Here is a 25,779-nt window from a genome sequence, read left to right as displayed (position 1 = left end):
CCCTCCCTAAGGTATTAGGGTTTCTTTGTCTTTCTTTCCCCATCCAGCCCCTCCTCTGCTGAGTTTCAGGTTTAGCACATTATGTTCCGTGCAGCCTTTGTTGTTCCCTGTTCTTCCTCCAGGCAAACCCCTGTTTTATTTACAGGGCATCACCTGCATGTTATACACTCGCACTGCTTCCTGCTTGCAGACGTGGTCTACAGGGGACCTGCTAAAGCACCACCATTATTCTCTCATTTATAGCTTCCCTTTTGCCACCCTGGAGCTGTTACAGCCCCAAATTCCACCAAAAAGACCCCCCAAAAAATCAACAGTAACTAGAAAGGAAAATTCTGGAGTGCATATATAAAAAGAAAAATAAATCACTGTGGGAAATAAATGTGGAAGCACATTCCTCTTTTCCCACCCTCTGTTAATGGGAGCAGGAGAGGAAAGGACTAATCCAGACATCCTGGCAAGAGAGGATACATGCAATGTATTTTTAAGTCTTTTCTTTCACTGGCTTGAAGGTGAAGATGCTCCTGGTTTACCCTAAGAGGACGATTGGGCATTTAGCTGTTATTTTCAACCAGGTGGGAAGCCCTGGGAGATGCTGTGGAAAGCGTAGGACAAGCATCTCCTTGTGGTACTCAATGGATCTACAGTCATCTCATCCCAGGCTGCCATTTTCTGTTCCACATCCTGTGCCTGTGTCCAGCCAGCCTCCTTTTACATCTCTGCACCAATGCAGTGGTGGGATTTGCTGGTGCAGATGGGATTGGGTGCCCCACAATCAAAAGCCTTGAGGCAAGAATGCAGCCAGGAACCTGCAGAAGCCACCTCTCAGCAGCCTGGAAAACGTGGTTGATCCTTTTGTTGAATTGCTGTTTCTTTTTCGGCTTGCCTGGAATGCCACTAAATCCTGACTGAATTCAGTCCTTCTAGCACATCCCTCTATAGGAACCAACTTTGGCATAGCAATGGCAACAGTGGCAAAAATAGTTGCTGCATAGTGGATGCACACGTCTTTGGTTTTAAAGGAACCTCAAAATTAGGTCTTTGCAAACATGTTCAGCTGAGTCCTAATTTAAGAACAATTGAGCAAACTCCTATTAAACCCTCTGATTTTAGAAAAGACCTTAGGGAAAGCTGTGATCTGCCCTGTTAGGTGCTGGGCTCCTTGAGCAGCAGCTCTCTTGGTTGTTTGCCCAAGTTCACCCGTCTCACACACATCAATGTCTTTATAGTCCTGTACCACTATTAAACAATAATCAGAGTTTAGGATAAGCAGTGCTTTAGGCATCAGTAGGTTAGCTGGGATTAAACACCATCCTTCTGTGCCTGCTCAAGTTCATGAGGACAGATAGCTCTTGCAGGCTATCTCTTACATACCAAATGTTGGCTCTGAGCTCAGGACCAGCTCTTTGTCTTCCAACAAAAACAGCATCCAGACCCACCGGCTCCCTCCCCAGCACCTTCCTACCACATCTCCCCTGAAGTTGCTGACTCCTCATCCCTCTTTTCCCTCCTCCCACTTCCCCCAGCTCCAGTTCTTGCATCCTGAGTTCATCAGTTTAAATCGCATCTTGCTGCAAATTGATTTCATTCCAGCCTCTGCTTCCACCTCTCCCTTGCCTTTAAATTGTATTTAGTCTTAAATCAATCTTATTCCAGCCCTCAGCTGCTGTGCTCTTAATTCTTCCACTTCAATTCCAACTGTTCTTAAAGGACCCATATCAGAGATATGCTTTTCTCTCTCAGCCTTTCTGCCACCTTGTTTCATTTAAATCGCCTCCAATATGAAGGCACATCTTCCCCCTCCTCCCATCCCTTACATACTCCCTGTTTAGCCAGGTAATATTTCCCCTTTGCAGCTCATTTGGTTTTAAACCAATTGGATTTTCTTTTATCACCTCCACAATATCCTAAATTATTCTTTACTTTCAGGTTTCTTTTGAACTTCCTTCTCTGTGTTTCAGTTCGTGGTGGCAGCAGTAAGCAATGATTTCAGATATATGATATGACAGTTGCTGGTTCTCTATTTGCAGTGGAGGAGGACAAATCCTGTCTGTGTCAGCTAAGCTGATGCAAGAGGAGAAAGGAAGAACCTCTTCCTATCTAAGTCTCATTATAAAGCGATTTAAGTAGCTGAAAACAGATCTGAGAGGCCAGTGATGCAAACAGAAGCCTTTTGGGGTTTGTAAGAATCAGCATTGAAAATGGCCTTAGGGTTTTCTACAGCTATGTCACCAAAGCTGACTATGAAGTGACCAAGCACTGCTGATGTTCAGAGAGCTGGAAGCAGAAAGGTACCAAGCTGCTGTTGGTTTTCCAGTGAGGCCTGAGGTGATGGAAAGCCATGTGTTTTAAAGCAGGTTCTTGCAGGCTGCTAAGCAGGAAGCATTCACAGACACTAGAGGAGGCAATGTGCCCGAATCCCATAGTGTTTCAGTAGTAAGCAGGTGCCTACATGGCACATTTGCTTCTGGAAACCTCCCTCCAGTCGTCTTCACTTTGAAATGATGCTCAGGAACCTAGAGCTGCCCAAGGAGTTTCATTAAAACTGCTGAGGACCCAAATCAGGGTGGGATCACTGTCAACAGCCCTGACATCATTTGTATGTGGATATACAGGCACATTTCTGGGAAAGAAGGAAGTAAAATGCCCCTTTGTTGTATGTTCAATGTCCTTCTGGATGAAACCGTTCCCCAGGGGCAGTGCCTGTTCACTAACATTGCAGCATGGGGTGTGAATGGGCTGCTCTCCACCACGAGTCATCCTTGAACATGGTCACCAGGGCAGCTATGAGCTAGAGAGGGGTCACTATTCACCTCATGCATGGAGATGGCTTCTGGTAATGGCATTCAGCAGCTCCTTTCCCAAGGCTTTGATAGGTGACCTGGAGGGTCAAAGGTTTGGTGTCCCATGTCCTGGAGGCGGTGCCGACTCCTCTCCAAGACATAGTTTATCCTTTTCCCTTGAGAAGAGCCCATTGTGCGTTGAGTCTGCCCCTTCCACTGCCTGTGGTAACGGAGCGGTGCCCTGAGCCATTACTGTCCTCTGACCCCTCCATCGCGGCACGGAAGACACAAGCAAGGTGATGCCCTCATTTGCTGCCCATAGAAGAAAGCCATCAGTCTCAGAGTAATGGATGGGATTTAGAAATGGATGCACCATGAATCAGATGTGTTTAGGGAAGCTGTTTGGGTGATCTGAGGGGTTAGGCCCTGATTATCTGTTGGTTGGTTGTAAGATGCCTGGAACTTTCTTTATGATGGAAAGATCTGATTCAGAAACAAAGATTTTTTCCCTGGAAACTGAGTGCAGGTTTGGGCTTTTGGCTTTTTATTTCCTCCCCTCCCTCTTGTAAAAGATGCTGGAAGCAGAACAGCTGGTACGCAAAATAAGTGTTTGCCTGAAATGTTGTAGACCTAGTTTTCAAATGAACCTGGGCCAGTGTTTCTGTCTCAGTTTTGACTGTCAAAAATGAATAAGTGATAAGTCAGACCTTTAACTCTGAAGGATGCTCCATTCCTATCAGCTCTAGGTAGCAGCGCAGTGCAATGGGACACATGCATGAGAACTCTGCAGAGGGATGGCACAGTGAAGCTAACATAAGACAATTGGAAAACCAATCCATCTTCTTCATTATCATTCGATTGCAATTAATTTGTGCTTTTCTTAGCAAATCTCATTTGTTAGGTGCTTTTTTAGCAGGAATAATATTGCTGGTTTAGTTTTGATGCTACCAGGAGCTTCTGGAGAATGCACACTGTATTCCAGGTCCTTGGGGGTCTCTGTAGGTATCCTGGGCTTTATGGCTGTCAGGAAAACTCATAGAGCCTCTGGATAGTTCAGTCAATTCAAACTCTGTTTGGAAAGGAAAGAGTGCAAAGATGCAGGAAAAGGGCCAAACAGTCTTCCCAGCTTCCAGCCATGGAGAGTTCATGCAGAACCAGGTTAATGCAGACTGTTGCCTTGGGACCTCATGTCAATCCCTCGATGTCTCCAGAAAAATTCTCATTTCCTTCAATGTGTTTTGGATCAGGTGCTCATTGACCCACCCAGAGGAGCTCCCTAAATGAAACGCTCCAGGGTGAATGCGATTGGTTAAGATGCCTCTGGTCCCTGTGCTTTCTCCCTTAGGAAGGTAAAAGGTGCAATTGCTGTGATAATGAGCAGAACCGGTGAATTTTTTGGCATGAACAAGACAATTAGAGTGGTCTGTGGCAGAATCAGCAGTTGAGTATTCCCAGAGCCACAGAGGTGCTCTAATTGAATCTTCACTGAGTCCCTATACCCCAAAGGATGCGGATGTGGTAAAGCTGCACAGTGGGTCCATCCCTAAAACTTACCATTATTTAATAGAAAAATAACACCCATCAGATATTTGGTGGAGGTTTTTTCCTCTTTTTCTATGCTTAAAATCAATGTATTCATCAATGGAAGATGGTGTCTGTCATGTGTGGACCAGCTGAATCATCTCAGTACTGGCTATCCTTGTGCAACCACCAACACTCCAGGCTTAAGGAAGAGTGGCTGGAAAGCTGCTCATGGAAAAGGACCCGGGGGGTACTGATTGATGGGGCTGAATGATGAGCCAGTGTGTGCCCAGGCAGCCAAGAAGGCCAAGAGCATCCTGTTCAGTAAAAGCAATAGTATGGCAGCAGGATCAGGGCAGTGCTGGAACAGGTCCAGAGAAGGGCAATGGAGCTGGTGCAGGGCCTGGAGCCCAAGTGTGATGGGGAGCGGCTGAGGGACCTGGGGGGTTCAAATGGAGAGGAGAAGGTTCAGGGGGGACCTGATCGCTCCCTACAAGTGCCTGGCAGGAGGATGGAGCCAGGAGGGGCTGGGCTCTGCTCCCAAGGAACAAGGGATGGGACAAGAGGAACCGGCCTCAAGCTGCACCAGGGCAGGTTTAGATGGAGCTGAGGAACAATTCCTGCTCCAGAGGGTGCTCGGGCATTGGAACAGGCTGCCCAGGGCAGGGCTGCAGGCACCGGCCCTGCAAGTGCTCACACCCTGTGTAGATGAGGTGCTCAGTGCCGTGGGTTAAGTGGTGGTCTTGGCAGTGCTGGGGAATTGTTGGACTTGGTGATCTTACAGGTCTGTTCCAACCTGGTTGATTCTATGGTTCTAAAGGACCCCAGGGATTTCAGACAGAAAGCACTATCCTTTCCCCCAGGATCTGGGAAACCATTGGCAATGGTAATCTCCCTTTTAACGTATGTCAGGGAGGTGGGAGGCCCAGAGGTGGAGAGTTTGCTGTGTGAGAGTAAGCAGGTAGAAGAGAGACACTGGCAACGCGTCTTCTAGTAGGGGAAATCCAGCAGAGACTTAGACTTTATTAGAATACAGAAACTTCAAAGGGAAACTTGTTCTTGGGGACGAGAGTCAGGTTGAACTGATTTCTCCACGTGGGGAGCTGTTCCTTTATATCACACACATAATTACATTTGCTCTGACAGGGAAAAGGGTCTGTGAGATGAATTCTTCTGTTGCAGTGATGTTGTTACCCTGAACCCAGGCTGCTTACCAGTTAACTTCCCATTCAATGGGAACAGTTCCACTAGCATAGAGCAAACTGCATTTCAAGGGCAGCCTCAGAGAAAGGACTTGCCTAGAGATTTGATGGAGTGCAGGGATCATCTGGGTTGCACATCGTGAGGTGCTTTGGAAGCCTGTGTTGTAGCTGTGCCTTGGTTTCTCCACTCTGTTGTGTGAAAAGCAGGTTATCACTGCAGAATGCTTTCACAATCCTTCAGTGAATGAGAATACAAGTTTAAGGTCTGATCAGTGTTGCTGCATTACAGATGCATCGGTGTTCAAGCAGCCCACAGCAAGGATGCAGAAACCATGGCTCAGATTTAGGTCAGAGGATCAGGTCCCTATTGACACCTGAAAGGGGGCAGTTTGCTGTGTGCCTGGGTGGTTTGTGGGTGCCACAGCTCTGCAGCCAGCCACTGCTTCTCGGCAAAACAACCCCGAAACTCCCTGCAGCCCCTGCGATGTGGAGTGCTGGAGTTATTCTTGTCTTTGTGATGGATGGATGCAGTATTTGCTGTCTGGGTAACCCCTCCAATCACCATTTCCTTCTCCTGGATGCTACTTTATTCTTCTCAGCAGGAAAGGTGATCGGATAGAGAATGTGAATGTTGTGTTGGGCAAGGAGAGATGATGGATGGGACATGTATATGAAGGGTAGTCAGACCTTGACAGTCTTAGGGAGCAGAAACTGCTTTTTCCCTTGAGTTTCTGCTGGGACAGATAGGAATCATTTAGTCTTGTGGTACAGTGAGATCTGCTGGTTAAAAAGTGATGGGGAGAAAACTGATGGTGTAGGGTGGCATGCTTTCATCCAGCTTGTTTCTTGCATTTAAGTCCCAGCTGGGTTTTCCTTGCAGATGCAGCTATGAAAGCCATGTGACTACTTTTGCATTGAAATAAGGATAATGGGAAACACTATCCCTGCTGAAATGCTTGGAGAATTTAGCAGTGACTGCACAGGGGCTGAGATGTTAAATGAAATGCCTCCCTGAATAGCGACGTCTGCCTCTGTGCACCACATTCAGCCAATGCAGTAACTACTGAGTGAGGCTAAAAACCGCACAATCTTGTGCTGCGAATTTTTACTTTAGCATTAAATATACACCTGTGTTTTATGGTTGTTTGGTTATCCATAGGGATAGAGCAGACAGTGGATTAGCTCTGATATAAGGGGTTGCTTCCTGCATTCTGCGCAATGCCTGTTTATGTAGATGGGGGGGTTTTGCCTATGAAATGCCTATTCTGTACAGTAATCCTTTTAAAGCAAGACTCTTTTAGAGGTACAGTATGGAGAAAGGGATTGTACATAGCAAATGATATCATGGTTACCAGCCACACAGATAGATTACTGAGTTTTGTCCTGTTGGCTGTCTGCAAATGTGTTTGAAGGCAGCCTGGTTCTGATTTATCATCAAGCTTCCTAGAGAACAAATAAAAGCTAAATGGGAATGATGGAAATTACTCAAGGGAGAATCCAAGCTGGATAATCGGCTTTCACACTCCCTCTCCACCACCCTGGAAGCCAAACTCACTGACATCTTTCACTGACTTCAGAGCTGAACAACACTGTCCCACTGGTTCTTTTGATACAAATAATTACCCATGACCCATCTAGAGCTGCATGAATCCAGGGATACCAGAGTGTTTTGCAAATATTGATGAATGAAGTGCCATTGTTGCCTGATCCCAGAGCAGTGGGTAGCCATTCCACCAATTCCATGGTCATTTTGAAATCCCTCCTTGTTGCTGTTAGGGTTAGGTGAGAGATGGCTTTTCTCACACACACGCACACACACACACACAAGGATTTCCAGGAGTGTGAAAAAGGTTTCCATTCCAAATGGGCACATACAATTCAGATCCTGAAACATGAAAAATAACTCGTCAAAGGCAACTTTTTTAGGCTGTATTTGCAATAGGCGGTTGGTGTAGAAATGTCTAAGTTGAGTGAAGCAACCTAAAAATGTCAGAGCATTCCTTCTCTTCACTGCCTGGCTTGTTGCAAGTGTCCCAGCTTAGCAAAATTTGTGCTTTTAATGAATGAGCATTTTGGGGATGGGGAAAAATGTGCAACTCGGGTCATAAGAAAGTGCCCGATCAGCTCGATATCACTGTTCTTCAAAGCCAATGGCTCTGACACAGCAAAGTGACAGAGATACGTCCCAGTTCCTCCTGCCCTGCAAAACAAGCAGAGCAACAATCCTGGGCTGTATTCTTTGCCTGCTCGAGTCAAAAGTCTCTTTGCTGTTGAAGGTGTCATTGGCCAAAGTCCACGGCACTGATCCGAGTATTTACGTGCTGTGGGAGCAACATCAGGCCAACACAGGCAGCTGGAAAATCCCATGTGCTGGCAGGCAGCTGGGCTTGTAGCTGGACGTAGGGAATGGTAAATGGATGCTGGTGTAAGGGTGCCTTGTCCTCAGCTGGCATGGTCCCTGAGCCATGTGGGAGCATGTTGTTATTTAATTACACAGTGCTTCTTGACAGGAGAGGAGAATTCATTGCTCTTCTTCGTAGCTCTGTAACTGTACATACATGGGAGGGTGCTGAGAGCATGCACATAGGTGTTTTAACCATGTTAGATGAACTACCAGCTCAGCCTCCTACTAAAACTGAGCTCAGTTTGTCCCTGCTTGCCCTCTAGGTCGGAGGCAGCCTAGAGACCATGCTGAAGAAGCTCTTGCCTAGGAGCTGAATGTGTTTCAGATGAAAGAACAGAAAGCTATAGCTTTTTCTGGAGGAAATAGGGATGTCCTTTGTCCCTAGGATAAATCCACACCTTTTCAGGAATCCAGAGAATGAGTCCACAAATCCTCACGCAATGCTCCAGCCCATCAATGGGGACTACTCAGACTGAGGCCCACAGCCACCTCCCCACCAACAGGAATCCTTTACCACCCCATCTCTCATCCCACATCCCTTTGAACCTGGTGTTGTTACAGGACAAAAGACCTTTCTTCAACATCTGGGAGCAATTAAAGAAAAATCCACACCTTTCCCCGTACCAATAAATGCAGTGGGGGGGAAAGGGACAGTTAGAGATGGAGCAAGGAAGGGGAGACCCCACGTAAGAACTCCACCTTCCATCAAACACAGCACAGAGGTTGATAAACAGAACTATTTTATAACACAGCATCATGTATTTGATCTAAAGCCACCGTATTCCTGCTTTTCAGACAGCTGTTTCTCTTGCAATTATTTCTCTGTGTCAATGACTTTTTGGTCCATGGGGTTCAGCCACCTCTCCCATGCACGTGCCAAACTCGCATTAACTCTCTGGGAAGTTGTGTGTGTGCATCGAGAGGAGAACAGATCCCCTTTCTTGTTTCAGGAAGGGTTTGCTTGTGATTTATGAGCCTGGAGAAGTAGTGTGGAATACGGGAGTGCCAAATTAAGGCATGCCCAGCAAACGAAAGGACAAGGTGAAATCCAGGAGCCTTCAGGATTAATTACTGGAACAACAGAGCTGACGTGAAGTGATGTGAGCTCACGATAGCCAATCCCGCCAGCTTCAGGTGCAAAGGTATATTTGTTCATGGCTCAGGGTTTTCGTTTCGGTGCTGACAGGGTGATAATTCAGGCCTATAAAGCAGCAAATTATCACTGCCTTCTTAGCATTCATTTCCCTCCCCAACAGATACCATAAAGAAATGAAGGCTTTCTCCTCAAGGCCTCCGTGTAGAGAATTTCCCATGGCAGGCCATGAGTTACAACTCTATCTCCAACAACATCCTGTAAATAACACAGCAGGGTCTTAATTCAGTGAATAAATCTAATACCTTACCTGATCCATAATGCACAGTGCCTTCAGTGCTCCTTCTAAGTAGGATGTCAGCGCTTTCCTCTCTGAGGCATATGCTGAGAGCATTGTGCAGGCACAGATATAACTGTCCATCCCTCCCCACCTAAAGCAAAGGATGTGTATGAAGCACACATGGGGCTGTGGGGAGGGTGCTGCAGTATATGTCACTCCAGGAGAGCCCCTGTCCCCACACCTCCAGTAATAGGTACAATTTCTCTCTATGACTGGTTGCCTGAGGGCCTGTCACGAAATGCACAGATCAAGCCCGAGATGATCGTGTGCTGACATGGGCCTTGTGAAGTCCAGATGACTTGCTTCAAGCTTGTCTCTTTTGAGGAGAGAAAAGGCATTACCAAATATTGCCACGTCTGTCCATCTTTCTATATGGAAAACTTTAAACTGTCTGCTGTAAGTGGGTATTTCTGTGGAGATGAGGTTTTCCTCTCTTGCACTATCCAATGCTTGTCCAAATCCGTGATGAAGCCCATCCATCGCCATACTGGAGTAAGAGGGATGCTCAGGTTGGGCATCATTTCATCCTGCCTTTGGAGGGAGCCTGCTCCTGTCTCGCAGCTGAGGTTGCGGCAAGGGCAGGTTCAAGGCTGCTGCCATGGTTGTTGGGGCTGGAGAGCATTTCCAGCCCCTTTGGGCATCGTCAGTCTCTGCCTTGACTCCAGCTGTTCAGTTTGATGGAGATGCCTTTGGCTAACAGTGAAGGTATTTGGGAAGTTCCTCCCTCTGCTCTGAGGCCACTTGAAGCTTTTTATGTGCTTTGGAAAGAAAAACCCCTCTTCGTCAGGGACTGTAATGACAGGACAAGGGGTAACGGGTTGAAACTTAAACAGGGGAAGTTTAGATTGGATCTAAGGAGGAAATTTCCTGTTAGGGTGGTGAGGCACTGGAATGGGTTGGCACAGGGAGGTTGTGAGTGCTCCATCTCTGGCAGTGTTCAAAGCCAGGTTGGATGAAGCCTTGGGTGGGATGGTTTAGTGTGAGGTGTCCCTGCCCATGGCAGGGGGGTTGGAACTGGATGATCTCCAGGTCCTTTCCAACCCAAACCATTCTATGATTCTATGATTCTAAGTCATGGGAGGTCTCCTCCTCCAGCAGTGTGGGGACTCTGCAAGGTGCCAACAGGCTTGTGTGCATGTGAGAGAGGGTTTGGAAAGCTCAATTTTACAGGAAAATGCTGAACTGCTGGAGAATATAGTAATGAATCCTGAGAGGTCTCCTGCAGCCCTGTGGTGTGTTTGCTTCTGCTCCAATTCATGCCAAAAGGGGGAAATTTCACTTGGCTTGTTTTAATTTCTAGCAAGATAATGTCCCTACTTCATCTTCTCCATTTTGATTGACATAAAAGAGCGAAAGAGAATGAACTTGCTGCTGGAGGAAGTTAGTGGATGTTTCACCATGGAGCATGTTTTGATTGCCGAGTATTACCCTGCTGTAGGAGAGACTGATGGCGGGACATGGAGGGTTTCCTGATTTACTGCTGTTCTGGGCATTGCCATTTTGATAGCACCTCCAATTTTACTTGAAAGGCTAGGGGGGAAGGGTTGGGAAGGAAAGAAAAGACCTCAGTCAGAAAGAAGCTTTGTATTCCTGGTTTTCCTGGTCTGGATTCAAGGAACATTTTCTGCTGAATCCATTACCATTACTCCATACAAGCGACACGCCAGATCCCTTTGTCCTTCAGAAGCTGGAGCAGCTCTCCCCTTTCACATGGGGAGGGCTCAGCCACAGTGCTGAGCCAAGCACATCCCATCCCTGATAAACTTCATAATTAGGTTCCTTAATAAAGCACTTAATCTGAATATATGCTTTTACTAATTGCAACAGGAAGTTTTGTCAGAGCAGTTTATCTACTGCTGTGCCCATGGCTCCCTGCAGACCCTGGGAACTGATACCCACCAGCCTGCATCCCAAGCAAAGCCCTGGTTATCCCTGGCAATTGAAAACAGTTCTCCATTTTCCCATTAAAAGATGAAAGAGGAGAGCCTTCATCCCGTGTCCCACTCCAATTCTTCTCTTTTCCTTAAACACCAAGTGATAATTTTGCAGCTCCTCTTTCATAGCCCCTGATTAGGAAAGACAATGGGATTAGTTCAGACCCAGTTGAGAGGCCTTGGTGACTCCTTTGCTGGCTAAATTGCGGACGAGGGTGGATAATGGGAGATTGATTAGGGTTAATAGACTTATTTTTACAGGTCACCGCACAGCACTCTGGGTTGTGGTGCTCCAACACATATTATTGCAAGCCATAAATCAAGTGGCTTGGAGGGACTTCAGGGCTCCCTCCCTCTGAATTGTTGGTGAACAATTGACTTTTGTCTCCCTGTTGCTAGTGTTACTACACTAGCCCCCCTCTTTTGGCAGGGCCTGATCCTGCTGGGGGGGCTCAGCACATTATCTCTAATGGCCAAGCACCTCGCAGAGCTGTGGAAAGGAGCCTGGTGCTTGACTGTGCTGAGCACCCTGCAGTATCCAGCCCCTAAAAGGGTCCATTTGGACAGATGGGGGAGTAGGAAGGGGGCTTTTTAAAGCGTGTTCTGTGAGGTTTATGCTTTTGGATGAATGGGAACCTTAAAAGCAGCTCTGTGGGACTCCCAGGTTTGTTTTCTCTCATTTCTAAGGTTACTGAGTGTGTTCCAGCAGCTGGAACAACTGCGCAGGGCTGTCAGTCCCACTCCTGCTCCATCAAAATGCCTCCAGCCGGGAGCAGCGGAGGAGGAAGGAGTGGCAAAGGGGAGCAACACATTCCCACAGGGTTTTCAGGCTGTTTTGGCTCCAGTGGCTAAACGTGACCAGAGGCAGCACATGAAAAGCCAATGCTGCTTGTAACCCAATGGGAGCTCTGCTTACACTTCAATGCCAGGTCAATGTTAAGCAGGGTTATTTGGATATATTGGATATATTGCACATGTACAGTATTCATGTAGAGAAGCCCAAAAGGAATGTTTTCTAACAGGTGAGGAGGGTAGGAAAAGCTTCCTCTGAAATGCATAGCAAGGCTTCATTCAAGCAAGGTAAGTCTGTGTTACACCAGGAGAAATCTCTGCTGCCTTGCTAGAGCTTTATGCTTTTGCAAAATGTGAGCTATTCTGGTTTTATATGCTTGTACCTTGATCCCAAATGGGAGATCTCATTTTCTGCAATGGGCACTAGCTCAAAGTACATTATATTATTCCTCTGCAATTCGTGCTACAACAAACTGCAATAAAAATCCCCTCCGACAGCATGCCACGGTGTTACAAGTGATTGCTGCCGTAAGCCGTATCATTAAGTGCCAGGACTGTGGTAAGTACTAGAGCTAGCTGCAGATTTTTCCACTGGAATAATTACCCTAAAGGAAAATGTCCTGCTTGCAAACTCACAATTTTCCATGGGGAAATGCACACTTGAGCTATTTTCTTCCCTCTCTGCCTTTTGCCGCTTCCCACACAGGCAGTGTCCCATCAGAAACGTTCACTTAGTGTTTTCCTGAGGAAAGAGATGGGTTTTACTGGATCTCAGAAAGCTCTGCGCTCATGCATGGGAATGCCATACAGCACAGCACTCAGTGCTCACAGCACCTAATGCCACAGCATGTGGGATGTTATGGGCAGTGCCCCTTTGCTTCAGATATGGCACTGTGGAACAGGACACACCAGCGCAGTCACTGGTCATAGTCCCAACCCTGTGGTCCCCGGACCACACACAAACTAAAGTCATCTGGTGGCAAAGCCCAGTCTGAGAGCAAGATGCCCTCCTCCAGGGTGGCACAGGGAAAGCAGTATGCACTTCCCAGAGAAAATGCTGACATGATCTCTAGTTATTACTGGCTGGAGATTAAATAGCGCAAGGACTTTTAACTCCTTACCATGTCTAAAGGGCTGACGGCTGCAGTGTGAATTGCCCTGTGATGATCTGAGCTTCTCTATCCTGCTTTTCCAGGCTTTCTCTGCTTGCTGCACCTTGCAATGCTCATGCTAACTGGAGCTTCATGGTGATATTTTTTTGGCTGTGCAAGGATACATGGGGGCTTTGAGAAAAGGATAGAGGATTAATTTTATCATGGAGCAGGTGTGATGCATGGCTTCAGAACTAAAAGCAGGCAGAAACTAATGTAATTGCAGTAACCAGCTGGTGTATGGGGATGCACTAACCTGCAACTGTGGGATCTTTGCTACCACTGTAATCATAACAAATACATTAATAGCTTGTAGCACTTTTAGTCCGACGATGATTAAGTACTCCACTGAAAAGATGCCTTGGAACACTCCGGAGAGCTGTGTCTCCGTATAATTGATGTCTGCATTTGTGAATCTGAGTCAGCAAGCAGTTAAATGATGTGCCTGGGATCATGTAGTTGATCGGTGGCAAAGGTCTTAGAGTTCAAAGCTCCTTCACTCCCTGTATGGGACAGGCAACATCAAGGGCTTCAGTGCAGACTGAGTGCAAAGGAATTCAAAATCCCCTCCTGAACTAAGGCACAGTTTGCATCATAAGAATGTTGGTCATCTTGCCAAAGGTATTTGCGCTTTGCAACATCAAATACATCTGTCCTGAGAACATGCAATGTCTGTCCAGCAGACGCTGCCCAAAGGCATGTAAATACAACACACAGACCAAATGAAATCTTAATCCCAGTATTGCACCATGTGTTGGGAAATGCCAGGGTCGGTCTGTGGGAGGAACAGGTTCAGCTCTGAGTGCAGAGCTACTGCAGCCTGCCCCAGGCTGGGTAAGCGGCAGCGTTTCTGTAGCTGTGATTGCAGTGTGGAAGGCACATCCTGAGCTTGACTAACAAGGCGCTTACTTATGGATGGGGTAACTGGGAGCAGCCTTTTCTTGTGCCTTTCCCTCCCCCCTGAGACTTCTAACTTAACAGAGGCTTTGTTGCTCTGCACTGTTCACATCCAGAACAGCCTACAAATATATGAGTACTCCATTTCCCAAAATGTCCCTGCAAACAACATTTCCTTCCTGTGAATGCTTGTGGAAATGAACAGAACGATCCCCAGTGCTGCTGGAATAGGTTTGCATTTCCCTATGCAACTGCAAATAACACTTGTCAGCCTTGTCCTGGCCCACAGCAGTGTAAAGTAACTACAGAATGTAGGTGAAGTGGGTGACAACTTTATAATAACAATCAAATCCAGGCAGATCAAGCATGTATAGCCCATGTTATGTCTTCACTACAAAAGGAGGTGTTTTTACACTGAGATAATTAACTGGAGATATTTACCTTGGTGTACATTGCAAACAGTGATAAGATTGTGTTACCTAGATGTGACTGGCTGGCTTTATCTCGACTAGGTATATCTAGGCAAAATCTATAATTCTTTGTCTAGACAATGATCTCACAATGAGAGAATGAACTTTAATTAGCTATTTTGATGGGGGAAAAAAACATTTTGTGTAATGGAGACAAAGCCAGAGCACTTATGAGCAACCCTACAATAACAAACCAGTATGTGCATAAACATAGTAGATAGGAAAGGGGGTGGCAATAGCAAGAGGATTTCATTTCTGAGTGTCAAGCAGTTAATGCAGATGCTAGCAAGTGCCTGCCTTCATAATAGGGTCAAAGGCAAAATTTGCACCTCTCTGTCCAAAGCTCATACTGGGAGGAAGGATAGCCAGGGAGTGCTGCTCTGTGTGAGCACTGCTTGTTCACCTTTGCCAAGTGCTAGATGGAGCAATGGGAAGAGGGGAATGGAAAAGCCACGTGGCCACGTGTGTAAAGAGCTGTTGGGGAAAAGAAAAGCTTTAGGTTGTCCCTGGTACCCTTGAAAGGCAAGGTGGGTCCCAAACCTCTGCCCTTTTTGTGATCACAGGCCCTGAAATGCTGCAGCCAAATATGCTTTAGCCTCTGGGGTTTTAGGCTGTTTTAGTACAGAGCACAAACCCATTGACACTATTGCCTTCCCCATCTGCCTGCCCCAGACCCTTTAGAGCTTATCCGTGTACCACCCCCCGGCACTGAAGCACTGAGGATGTGATGCTCCATAACTGGTGTCATACAAAGCCAGGGTACATAATCCAGCAGGTTGGACTATTCAGCTTTCACAGCCCAGCTGTGGTGGAAACAGGACTTCTGTTGGGTGTGAATAGCACCCAGCAAAACAAAAAGCAGTGCTCCAGAAACATCCCTGGTTTCCTTTGTGCAAGAAAGAGGAAGGAAATGGCATAAGGCATTGGCACTTCAGTACAACTTCAGCTCTTGATCTTGTGCCATGATGAGGTCCAGGTTGCTAAAAATCAGTCTTGTTTAGATGAAATGTAAGAGGCCCTGGTGTTTGATATGATCTCAGTGAGACTGATGTTCTAGTACTGACTAGAGCCCTCCCTGGATGTAGACTCTGCCTTTTACAGAGATAGAGCAAGAAGCATCGCCTGGACTGTCTTGAAGCCCTGGTGCTGTAACTCTGCAGCATCAGTGTTTTCTCACAGCTGCCTCTTCCAGTGTTTACTTGAAAGCCTGAAGTGAGGTGGTTACACAAGTGCAGAAGGTCTGTGGCATGGAGAAAAGCCAAGGAATTACTGCAAAATGTAAAGGCACCTGATCTGGAAAAGGGTAATTTAAGGAATATATCTTGTCTGAGGACTTAAGTCAGTATGAAAGGGTTTGTTCATCTTAGGGATAATTCTGAGGCCATAGACCTGCAAAAGAGCAGGAGCAGGTGCAGAAGGGAAGATCTGCTGGGAGGTGGATGTGTGTGCATGTGGCTGTGATCCTTGCAGCATCTTGTTCAGCTCTCATTTAGTTTTAGAAACGGGGAGCTGCCACAGATGGTTACCCAGCCCAAGTCCCACAGCCAGGCTACATCAGAGTCCATCCCTGGGTATCCACCTCACAGCACTGAAAGCCTGAGCTGCTCTGGCCTGTGTCAGAGGTGTCACATCTCTGTGCAGGTTATTCTCATTAATGTTGGCGATAAGGCTGCTCTGCTCCATCCAATCCCTTGGTGTCGTCCCTACATCCCAGCATAGGTTTCTCTCTAGAGACAAGACCCAAAGCCACCCTGATGCTGGCTGTGCTCTCAAGCGATATCCTGGAAAATGAATGGAAGAGCTCAAGGGTTGCCTTTTTTTTCTGAATCAGCTCTCATGCAACCGCAGCACATGGGATACCATGGGGAGGGACCTTCTGCTCCTCTTCAAAGGAGATTGTTAAATACATTTCAGCTGTTGCATGGACTCAGATCATTCATCAAAGATGACTTTTGATCAAACTCCCTTTGGGAAAGACCTCTCAGCAGCAGACTTGAACCAAGGAGGGACAAAAGAAAGAAAAGATAAGGACATGATAATACACTTTAAGCACTGCCCTTCATTAATATCTTCAATAAACAAACACGTACATCTGAACATTACTTTCTCTTGCTCACCCACTGTTATCACTTCACTATATTCCACATGAAAGCACACTTGTCATAAGCCATTTCAACTCCCAGCCCAAGTTAATATATTAGCACTCATTTCATTTGCATTTTAATGGTGAGACTACACTTCTCCAATAAATGACTGCACTTTATCAAAAGATTACTTCATTTTGACTGTAATGCTGCTCTGCTGTGCAGGAATCGGGGAGTGTGGAGCTTGAAAAAGCCCTGCAAAGCAGACCCACTGGGTTCAAGAGCACCAGCCCTGCTCTTTACAACTCCAGCTTCATAATGAGGGGGAAAATAGCACCGTTGAAATGCACTGGCTGCTTCTCTTTGTACTGAAGGGAGATGCTGATTGTGCCATTTTGCTCTTGCATTTTGCTATGGGCATGGACTCCTCCAGGGAACATCATTAAGGGCTATAGATGGCCTGAAATGAACCTGTGGATAGGAATCCCTGGGGTTTCTCTCTATGCAGGCTTTGATTCTCTACCATGCAGCTGAAGCCTATTCTAGTGTTAGGCCTGGTTCCCCAGCAGATCAGAGCAATCTCCTATGGAGAAGGGATAGGATCCAGCTCTCCTGTCTTAAAGGAGGGGGTAATGTGTTGGTCACACTGTGGACTCAGCCGGAAGGTTCTAGGGCTAAAAAAGCCAGAATATCTACCTAAAAATGAAATTGTCCTTTGCTTCGACAGGTAGAAAGCCACTCAAAGCTGCGTGTAGAATGCTAAATATTTAGGTATCAAAGTAAGAGAAAATAGGAATGCAAAATGAATCCTGCATAGGAAGCAGCACTGTAACACTGCTTGTCCCAGTAAAGCAGCACTGAATCCCCACATTCCTAAGGGAACCAAGCAGAGTACGTTTGGATGCTTCTGCTATTGATACCTTCTTGTCCCAGGATGAACCACCTCTTATCAGTGCCAGGTCCAAGGGCCGCAGACCCTTTAAGGGAGGCAGCCCGGCCTCTGGCTCCACCTGCGGGGGGGCTGAAGGGGGATAACGTGGAAGCACATGCCCGATGGGAGCCGTGCGGGGAGCGGTGGGAAGGTTTGTGCTGGCTGATGCAGGGCGCTGAGCATCCGGAGGTGGTGGTGGAAAGGGGGTGCATGTGGTGGGGGGTTGCTTGCAAGGGGTGGAAATCAGTGAGCAGCCTTTCCTAAAGGGCTTTTCTGGGTGGTTATCTTCTTCTGAAGCAGCCCCCCCGGCTTGCATGAGTGCTGGGAGGGTTTGGAGATGGTGCTATTGTCTCCAGGTACTACTTCCCGTTAAGTTGGCATCTGGCTGGTTAAGTGCTGCTTACAGGGAGACCTGGGATAAAGTTGCACATGTTTGCTGCTTAATACTGTGTAAGAAGGTTTATCTAGCTGGAAGAACCACCCCCCCAGCACTAAACTTCAAGTTCCCTCCATTCTTATGATCGTAATTCCATTTATTGATCTTTAATGCTGAAGGGAGCTGTGGTTCATCGTGCCCCAGTGGCTGGGTGCGCAAGCAAAATGTTCTTACACATCAGTAAGTTTTCTTTTCAAACCGAAGTCAATGTTTAGCTTGAATTTGAACAGAAGCGAACTGTCAGCTTCTGTTTGTTGATGGGAATACTCCTGTGACAAATTCTATAACAAAACAGAAGTGTGTGGATTAAACCCCGCATTAAACGGAGGCAGGCTAATGCAGTGATCTAGAGCCGCTATTTGCAATCCGGGCCATGATCATGAAGGATGCTGGGGAGCTGTAATGTGTGAAGTGTTGGTGGGGATAATAGAAACGTCTAGCAGCTTTTTCATTTAATAATTCTCTGTTACGAATTAGCATGTTGTACTGACAAACTGAAGCATGAGCTGCCAAGGAAAACCACCCCCACTGCCTGTTTGCAGCAGGGCTTCACCATGGGGAAAAGCCAAGTGTCTCCTAAAGTGGTTATTGATTAGAAATGCTTTATTTCATCAGGAGTTTACATGTTGGCAAAGTTGATCCAGCCTTGGGAATGAAAGACGGTGGATGGCAGCAGCGGACTCTTATGGAGAGACTCCAGCTCAAGTGCTTGGCCCCAGGCTGGTGGATGCTCCTGCAGAGGTGAGATTTCTCCTTCCTCATAGTCATGGTGAGCGGTGAGGTGCAATAGGAGTGACCTGTGAGGGTGAACTCCTGGTGCTGAGGAGCTGAATTTCATATTATGTACCTTTTAGGGCTTTTTGTGTTAGGATGTTTCTAGTCGGGTCTTATGGATGGGTCTTTGCTAAGAGCTGGAACATATTAGAAGCCCTTCTGTTAAGGGTTTTGTCACCACGGGGTGCTCCGTTTGTAGGATGCTTTGTTCCCTGTGCTTTACCTGTCCCTCCTGTGCTGAGGAAGGAGGTGTGGGACAGCCCTGTCCTTGTGCAGCAGGTTGACTGTGTTATGGCTGGGAAGAGCTGTGACAAATTGGCTGATGAATTGTGCTGGGGACTGCACAGAGCAATAGGCATTGCTGGTAGATCTGCTGGAAACTGGGGTTTGTGTAGGGATGGAGGGGTGTGAGATGGAGCTGACTGGACAATGGGGAAAGAGCAAAGGGATACCAATGGTTGGTTGCTCTCCTACTGCCAATTTGAAGTAGGTATGGGAAATCCTAATGGAAATTGTTAGCTTTCTGCTAATTCTGCTGCCTCTGATTTAGCTTTGGGTGTGTGCGCACCCTGAAGGTGCAACCCAGTAATATCTAGGCTGTTTGTAGACGGGCACATAAGAGAGGGTCTTGCTAATAAACTCACCCAGTGCTGGTGGCTGGAGAGTAACTGCAGTGGTGAGTCTGAATACAAGGAAGCATAAGGATCCATCCGCAGGGCCTCACGGCATCCGCTCATGATTCCTCCTGCTGCAGGTTACACTGAGGTGACTGATCTGCACCTTTACTGGCCTGGTGCTCATAAGCCTCCAGCAAATATCGTGGCCATAACCTGTTATTCATCAATATTTTAAGTGTTACACTTCTCACCACACGCTTCAAGCATTTCATAAACGCTGGCTCTAAATCCCCTGAACATGTTTAAAGTAATTCCTTAGGCATGCCTGGACAGAGCTGCCTGCATTCCTCCTTGGTTATATATAATGCTGCTCAAGTCTGGGGTGACTACGGCTGTCTGTGTTTATACCACAAAATCTCTTTTGCATTGCCTGGGATTTCAGTTGTGTAATTCATGTGGGCTGCCCAAAAAGCTGGAGCAGCCAGCAAGGCTTAGGGATTGCTCCTGTGGCAGGAGTAGTGGCAGGCAGTGCATCTCCAAGAGCATAACTTAAGTCCCTTTGCTGTGATGTCTTGCACATATTCAGGGACCTGTTAGTCTTGCTAGATGCTGCCATGGCCCCTGCTCTGCCCTATTTGATGGATGAAGGCTACAGCCCCACAGGGGTTTCTAGTATGGTCCTGGTGCTCACTCCCTCTTTGTTCAGCTGATGTCCTCGGATGGCAACCCATGGCCTTTGTGCTCTGACTTCCTTCCTTCTCTGACCAGGGGCTTCCAAGTGCCATCCATCTTCCCCTGGGTTTGACAGAGTGGACAGCACGCAGGCTGACCCCAGAGGGGACGTTTTTCCTCACCCTTTGCTGGGATCATTTTGAAGAAGTGAGCATATGGTGTTATCAATATCACTGACTCTTGGCACCAACCCTTAATAGCACTGTGGTGGCAGTAGACATGTCTTATGCTCTCCTCCACTTCCACTGCCCTTGCAGTCTTTTGCTTGTCATAGGTAGGGTATGTGGGGCTGCATCTCAGAGGTGATTTGTCATCTCCCTTGAGAAAAGAAGCATGGGGTCAGGGCATGTCCCATCAATATGGAAGAATCCCAAGCTGAGCAAGTGGTAAATGATGGCACTTGTGTCCCGAGATACTGCTCTCCATGAGTGTTTTTCATGCTGTGTGTGATCTAAGGGAGAACTCCAGAGACCACCAATGACACAGCAGAGCATGCCATGCACTGAAGTGCAAAGTAAGGTTAGCTCTAATACCCTGCTGTGCTGTAACACGCCCATCAGCTGATCTGTGTAGGATGGTGGTGGCCCCTGTTTATAGATGTAGAGCTGTGCTGTAGGCAGAAAGCTGGTTCAGGTAATCCAGAGAACCTCTGACAGGTTAAGGAGTTAAATATATTGAGGAGTTAAGTTTATGATGCACTGAAGAGAAACCTGGGCAAGGTGACCTCAACAAGGGCTCCAACTGCAGTGTCTTCTGTCAGCGGCAGGCAGTCAGATGCCTGTGTGTGTGGTAGTCCTGAGTACCTACCAGTCCCGTTCCATCCCTAAATAAGGATGTTCGATGCCTACAGAGTAGGATTTGTATGAGCAACTGTTTGCACTTCTGTTGCTGTGCGTGTGTAAAAATGAAGAGCCTTTTCTTACAGGATTTCAGTGATGGGAGTTTAAAACCTCCACTGATGACTGGTTTAACTGAGCACCCTGACTTACCCTCCTGGGTAAACAGGACTGGGATTCCAGCTGGGTGGGGGATCATCTGCATTGTGACTGGGAGATCTGTATAGTACAGGGCTGCCTGTGTGCCTGGAGTCCTGTGTAAGCCAGTACTGGGTGTCGCTTGGAAGTGGCCCCTGCTCTTCCAGGAAAACTTGTGCCTGCAATGGAAAAAGCAGCTGTGGCTAATACATTGATAAGTGACGTGCTAATGAGGAAGAAGGAATTTCTCTTTGCGAATAACTCGTGTTCTCCATCTTCCTCTCCAGAAAAGGAGGACAACTTGGTCCAAAGAGCAGGTCCCCAGGGGAATCTGTTAGTTAGAATCATAGAGTAGTTTGGGTTGGAAATGATCTTAAGATCATCTGGTTCCAATCCCCCTGCCATGGGCAGGGACACCTCACACTAAACCAGGGCACCCAAGGCTCTGTCCAACCTGGCCTTGAACGCTGCCAGGGATGGAGCACTCACAACCTCCCTTGGCAACCCATTCCAGTGCCTCAGCACCCTCACAGTAAAGAACTTCTTCCTTATATCCAATCTAAACTTCTCCTGTTTAAGTTTTAACGTATCACCCCTTGTCCTATCACTACCGTCCCTAATGATGAGTCCCTCCCCAGCATCCTTATAGGCCCCCTTCAGATACTGGAAGGCTGCTATGAGGTCTAAATAATAATGGCCCCTTGATTCCAAGTATCTCCCTGAAACAGCTACATTTAAAATGTACTGGGCAGCTTTAATGCAACCTGCGCTCTGCTTACTGCCTATGATGCAAATTTTGCAGTAAAGCCATCACATGATGCTAAACTGAATGCCTTTGAGAAATCCAAGTGCACACTGTCAGCAGAATTGGCTTATCCAGCGAGCCTATAATCTTGTCGAGAAAGAGATAGCTTGATTTGACAGCTCCACCAAAAAGCAGGGTTTACAGTGACTTGCACTCTTTGTGTGCGAGCCTGTAATTCCCTGGTAGTCTTCAATGTACTCTTCTTTGCTGGCATCAGGGCTAATTGTGCTATAGTTCTGCAGGTTGCTCGTTTTGCTCTTTTAAATGTTGGAATTATGTTACTGCAGTCTAATCCCTTGGGACTTCTTGAAGTCTTGAAAAGCTGCAAATGAAAATCATGGGTCCAGTGTTCTCTGGTCAGGTCTTTTGAGACTCTTGGAAGTAACTACATAGTGCCAGTAGATTTGATGTGGCTTCGTGGTGTTATCATGCATTCTCCTCTATTATATAGCAGCTAAAAGTAGATCATCCCAGTTGTACTCCTGGAAGTGTATGACTCCGTGGATGACCATGCTGAGGGAAAGAAAATGTGAAAGAATGAGCCAATATGCCTGAATTGTCAATAAAATTATTACAGTTCTTTTCCAGCCTCCAAAATTAAGGCTACAGATGATAAAGCAGCTTTAGTGCCATAAAACTTCTTCAAGTAGGGTTTTATTCCTAACCCAGTACTGTACAGTCCTTCCATTTCCATAGTGAGAGAGCTCACATTTAATGTGTTGCCTTATGGGGGTTTCTTGGCATCCTTAATGCCTTGCCATTCAATAGGTCTGTGCTTTGCCGGACCCCTGAGGTGAAAGAACCAATATTGCTTCAAAGGTTATTTCTAACACAGGAGTAGTTAAGAAACTGTCTGCACACAAATGACAAATTATTGTCATCTGAACAAAGAATGGGGCAGTGAAGATGACACCTGCTGAAAGCTTAAAAGAAGCCATAAGCAAAGATGAAAAGATGGGTTAAAGAAAGATCTCTGATGCTCCCAAATGCAGCCTTATGGGTAATAGTGCAAATGAGAGATGCTTCAGGAGCAGACTTGAAGATGAGTGGCCAACTTCTTGTCTTTCTTCTCAGCTTTCCCAGCCCTTGGCCACAAAAGCCTCCAATTTACACATGCTCACAGCACCAGGGAGCAATGTGTGCTCCTGGGGGTTGGTTTTGCCGGCTTCAACAGGCAGGAGAGGGCTGGGTTTGCACTACAGCCATGGCTGATCCTGCCCCTGCTGTGAAATCAGAAGGAAAATATTCCTGTGTAGTGCATTTCTTTCCTAATCTCATTCCATCAGCTTGGTACCATTTGTTTACATGGTGGGAATAACACCGGTGCAGGAATCGCGAAGCAGTGCTCTCAGGGCTGGGACATGGGATGACAGACTGGGAGCGCAGTGTTCCTTTCCATCCTTAAATCTGCAAGAGTCCTTCTGCTCCTCTGTGAGCAAAGGGAAGATTCCCCGAGGCCTGAGGAAGCTTCTGTGTGAGCTGGGAGTAGAGCAGCTTCTTCTGGGTGAATGAGTCATGGCTTTGTTTTCTGGGGTTTGATAAGGAAGGCTGTATTTGAGTGAATGGCAGAGAGGATGCGTCCCAGCGTTTGTCAGAAACGGGCTCCTTCTGGCAAGCAAGCAAGCAGTGACATTACAGAATGTCTCCTTTGGCATTTCCTCTGTACCCTTTGGGAGTCCCTCGGTGGGAGTGCTTCAGTTGATGCAAAGAGAGTTTGGAGTGCTTCAGTTGATGCAAAGAGAGTTTGCTGCTCTTCCTATAGTAGCTTCTGTTGGACATACATCAGAAGTGTGTGCTATGTGAACATGGGAGGCTCTCTGGGGGCAGGCGAGCTTGGAGGGGAAAGGGGTTGAAGGAAAGCCAGAAGCAACTGAGGTGGGAGCAGATATCACTGCTTAGCACAGCCTTGGGGCCACAGAAGCTTATGGTAGCATTCAAAGTGTTCCTGATAGAGAGGTTTTGGCTGTGGAAATTAGAGCCAAACCTCCAAGCTCTGCTTAGTCTGAGTGTGAAACCTTGATTTGCGTTATAGTTTACTCTAGGCTTGCTTGGCACTTTGCCTGTTATTAATCAAACCTTTGCAGAGCCTGGCCTTGGTTTTAGCTTGGCAGCAGGACCTGTGCCTGGGCAAGTTTACCTTGGCTTTGCGTTTCATTGCAGACCTTTGCTTGTGGATGGTAAATCAAATAAGTTTACAGAGGATCTGGACTGTTTCTAACAGATGCCATTATGCTGCTTGTTCAGAGCTGTGTTATGACAGGGTCATTCCATCTCAGAAAGATAGCATAAATTTCGTATTTTCCTTACTCCCACGGAGGATTGTGGGAGGTAAAGATGTAGGGATTGCTGCGCTTCATGGAGCACAGAGATCCCTATGCAATTTATCCATAACCCATCAGTGTCTGCCGTCTTCCCAAACTTGCTGTTTTTCAAACTACAAACTTGCTGAGCCGCTCTGTCTTGTCAGTGCTGAGCACCTTGCCCCCTCCTGATGGGAGTTTTAGGCTCCAGTGTTGTGCACTGAGTCAAAATCATGGTTGGGCTGGGGGGCAGCACCTTCTGCTTTGGGGAGCTCATGGCCTAAGGCTGGTGCTAATGTAGGGTCTTCCTGGTGGAAGCAGGGGCTTATGCCTCCTTCTATCCAAACTTGCCTTTGTTACCCGGCTTTAAACGCTAATCTCACCTGACGATGTCCCAGTGCTTTGGGACCTTGTCATGCCCTGACTGTTCCTCCAGACCAGCCCACCATTGGTCCCCAAGTCTATTTTTTCATTCCCTTCAGGGAGAGCTGAGCCTTTTGGAGGTTTAACACCATTGGGCTCCACCTCGAGTCCGTGTTCAACCAAGAGCAAACTTCTCCTATCTGGCTTTGCCTTGCTGGTCATCCTTGAGTACATTGCTGCAATACCTTCCCCACTAGTAACAACCCATGTGCTGGAGATTTTTCTGAAGCCCGAAAGCTGGTTCCCTCCCTGCCCCAAGCTTTAGCTTAAGATGAGGATATGGAGGTGCAGTGAATTTTTGAGCTAGCTACTGATCTCTGGGAAATTATATCTATATCCACTGCAAAATTCTCCTGTCCTGGAATACCACAGCCTGGATTCTGCCATGGTTTCCACTTACCAGCACGTGCTGTAAGGGAGAGCAGACCTGGAGATCTGGATTTTGATGTAAGAAACATGGAAAACAGCCCCATTTTGCTATGCCAAAACCCAATGAAAAATCAGCACAATGGATGGAGTGTTGGAACTGTTGAGTGTAACAAATAGAAGTTTATCTAGCTACACAGGACAGTATATCTTATGGGGTCTGTTGCATGGTTGATTGTATTTAAATGATACCATCCATTTCCTATATACTCTAGAGGGGATTCAGGCTCATTAGTAGATCAGAAACATTCTTCATCATCCATTAAAGTAGTAAGCAGGCCAATAGATGCTTTGCTTTGACACCATAATATTTAAGAGGGAGGAATCTCAAGTGCTAAATTGTCTTCTCTGTTTTACATAAATAAGTATAATAAAAGAGAATTAAACTCTTCTTGATCTTTACTGTCTCGTGATAATCTACTTGCCCTTTGATTAGGCAGATTTTATTTGGTGCTTGACTGGGATTCTGGTTTGGAAAGGTGTTATTCAAAATGTAGAAGGGGGAAATACAAGAACTGCATAAAACAGGGCATGAAGGCTGCTTGTTAAATCAGCATGAAGTACTTGGAGAATGATTAGTGCCTTTCTGTTTTCATATTAAAATGGTGCTTCAATGATAAATGAAGTCCCTGCTCAGAATGACGATATCCATCTGGGGCCATTTGGTCTCTCTTTATAGCGATGTGATGGTTC

The 25,779-nt window shown here is 46.7% G+C and overlaps 1 long non-coding RNA gene across 1 annotated transcript in view; it reads left to right on the top strand.

The window, feature by feature from the left end:
* The window catches only part of LOC136021533 (uncharacterized), a 141,122-nt gene that overhangs the window by 16,559 nt on the left and 98,784 nt on the right, over positions 1-25,779 (top strand). Inside the window, exon 6 of the long non-coding RNA XR_010615805.1 lies at positions 18,651-18,776. This is a non-coding gene — a long non-coding RNA (uncharacterized LOC136021533). The remainder of the gene's footprint in view (positions 1-18,650; positions 18,777-25,779) is intronic.

This window comes from Lathamus discolor, chromosome 13, assembly GCF_037157495.1.
Source record: "Lathamus discolor isolate bLatDis1 chromosome 13, bLatDis1.hap1, whole genome shotgun sequence".
NCBI classification, from domain to species: Eukaryota; Metazoa; Chordata; class Aves; order Psittaciformes; family Psittacidae; genus Lathamus; species Lathamus discolor.
The sequence above is the reverse complement of the archived record's forward strand: the minus strand, read 5'-3'. Positions and strand labels throughout refer to the sequence as shown.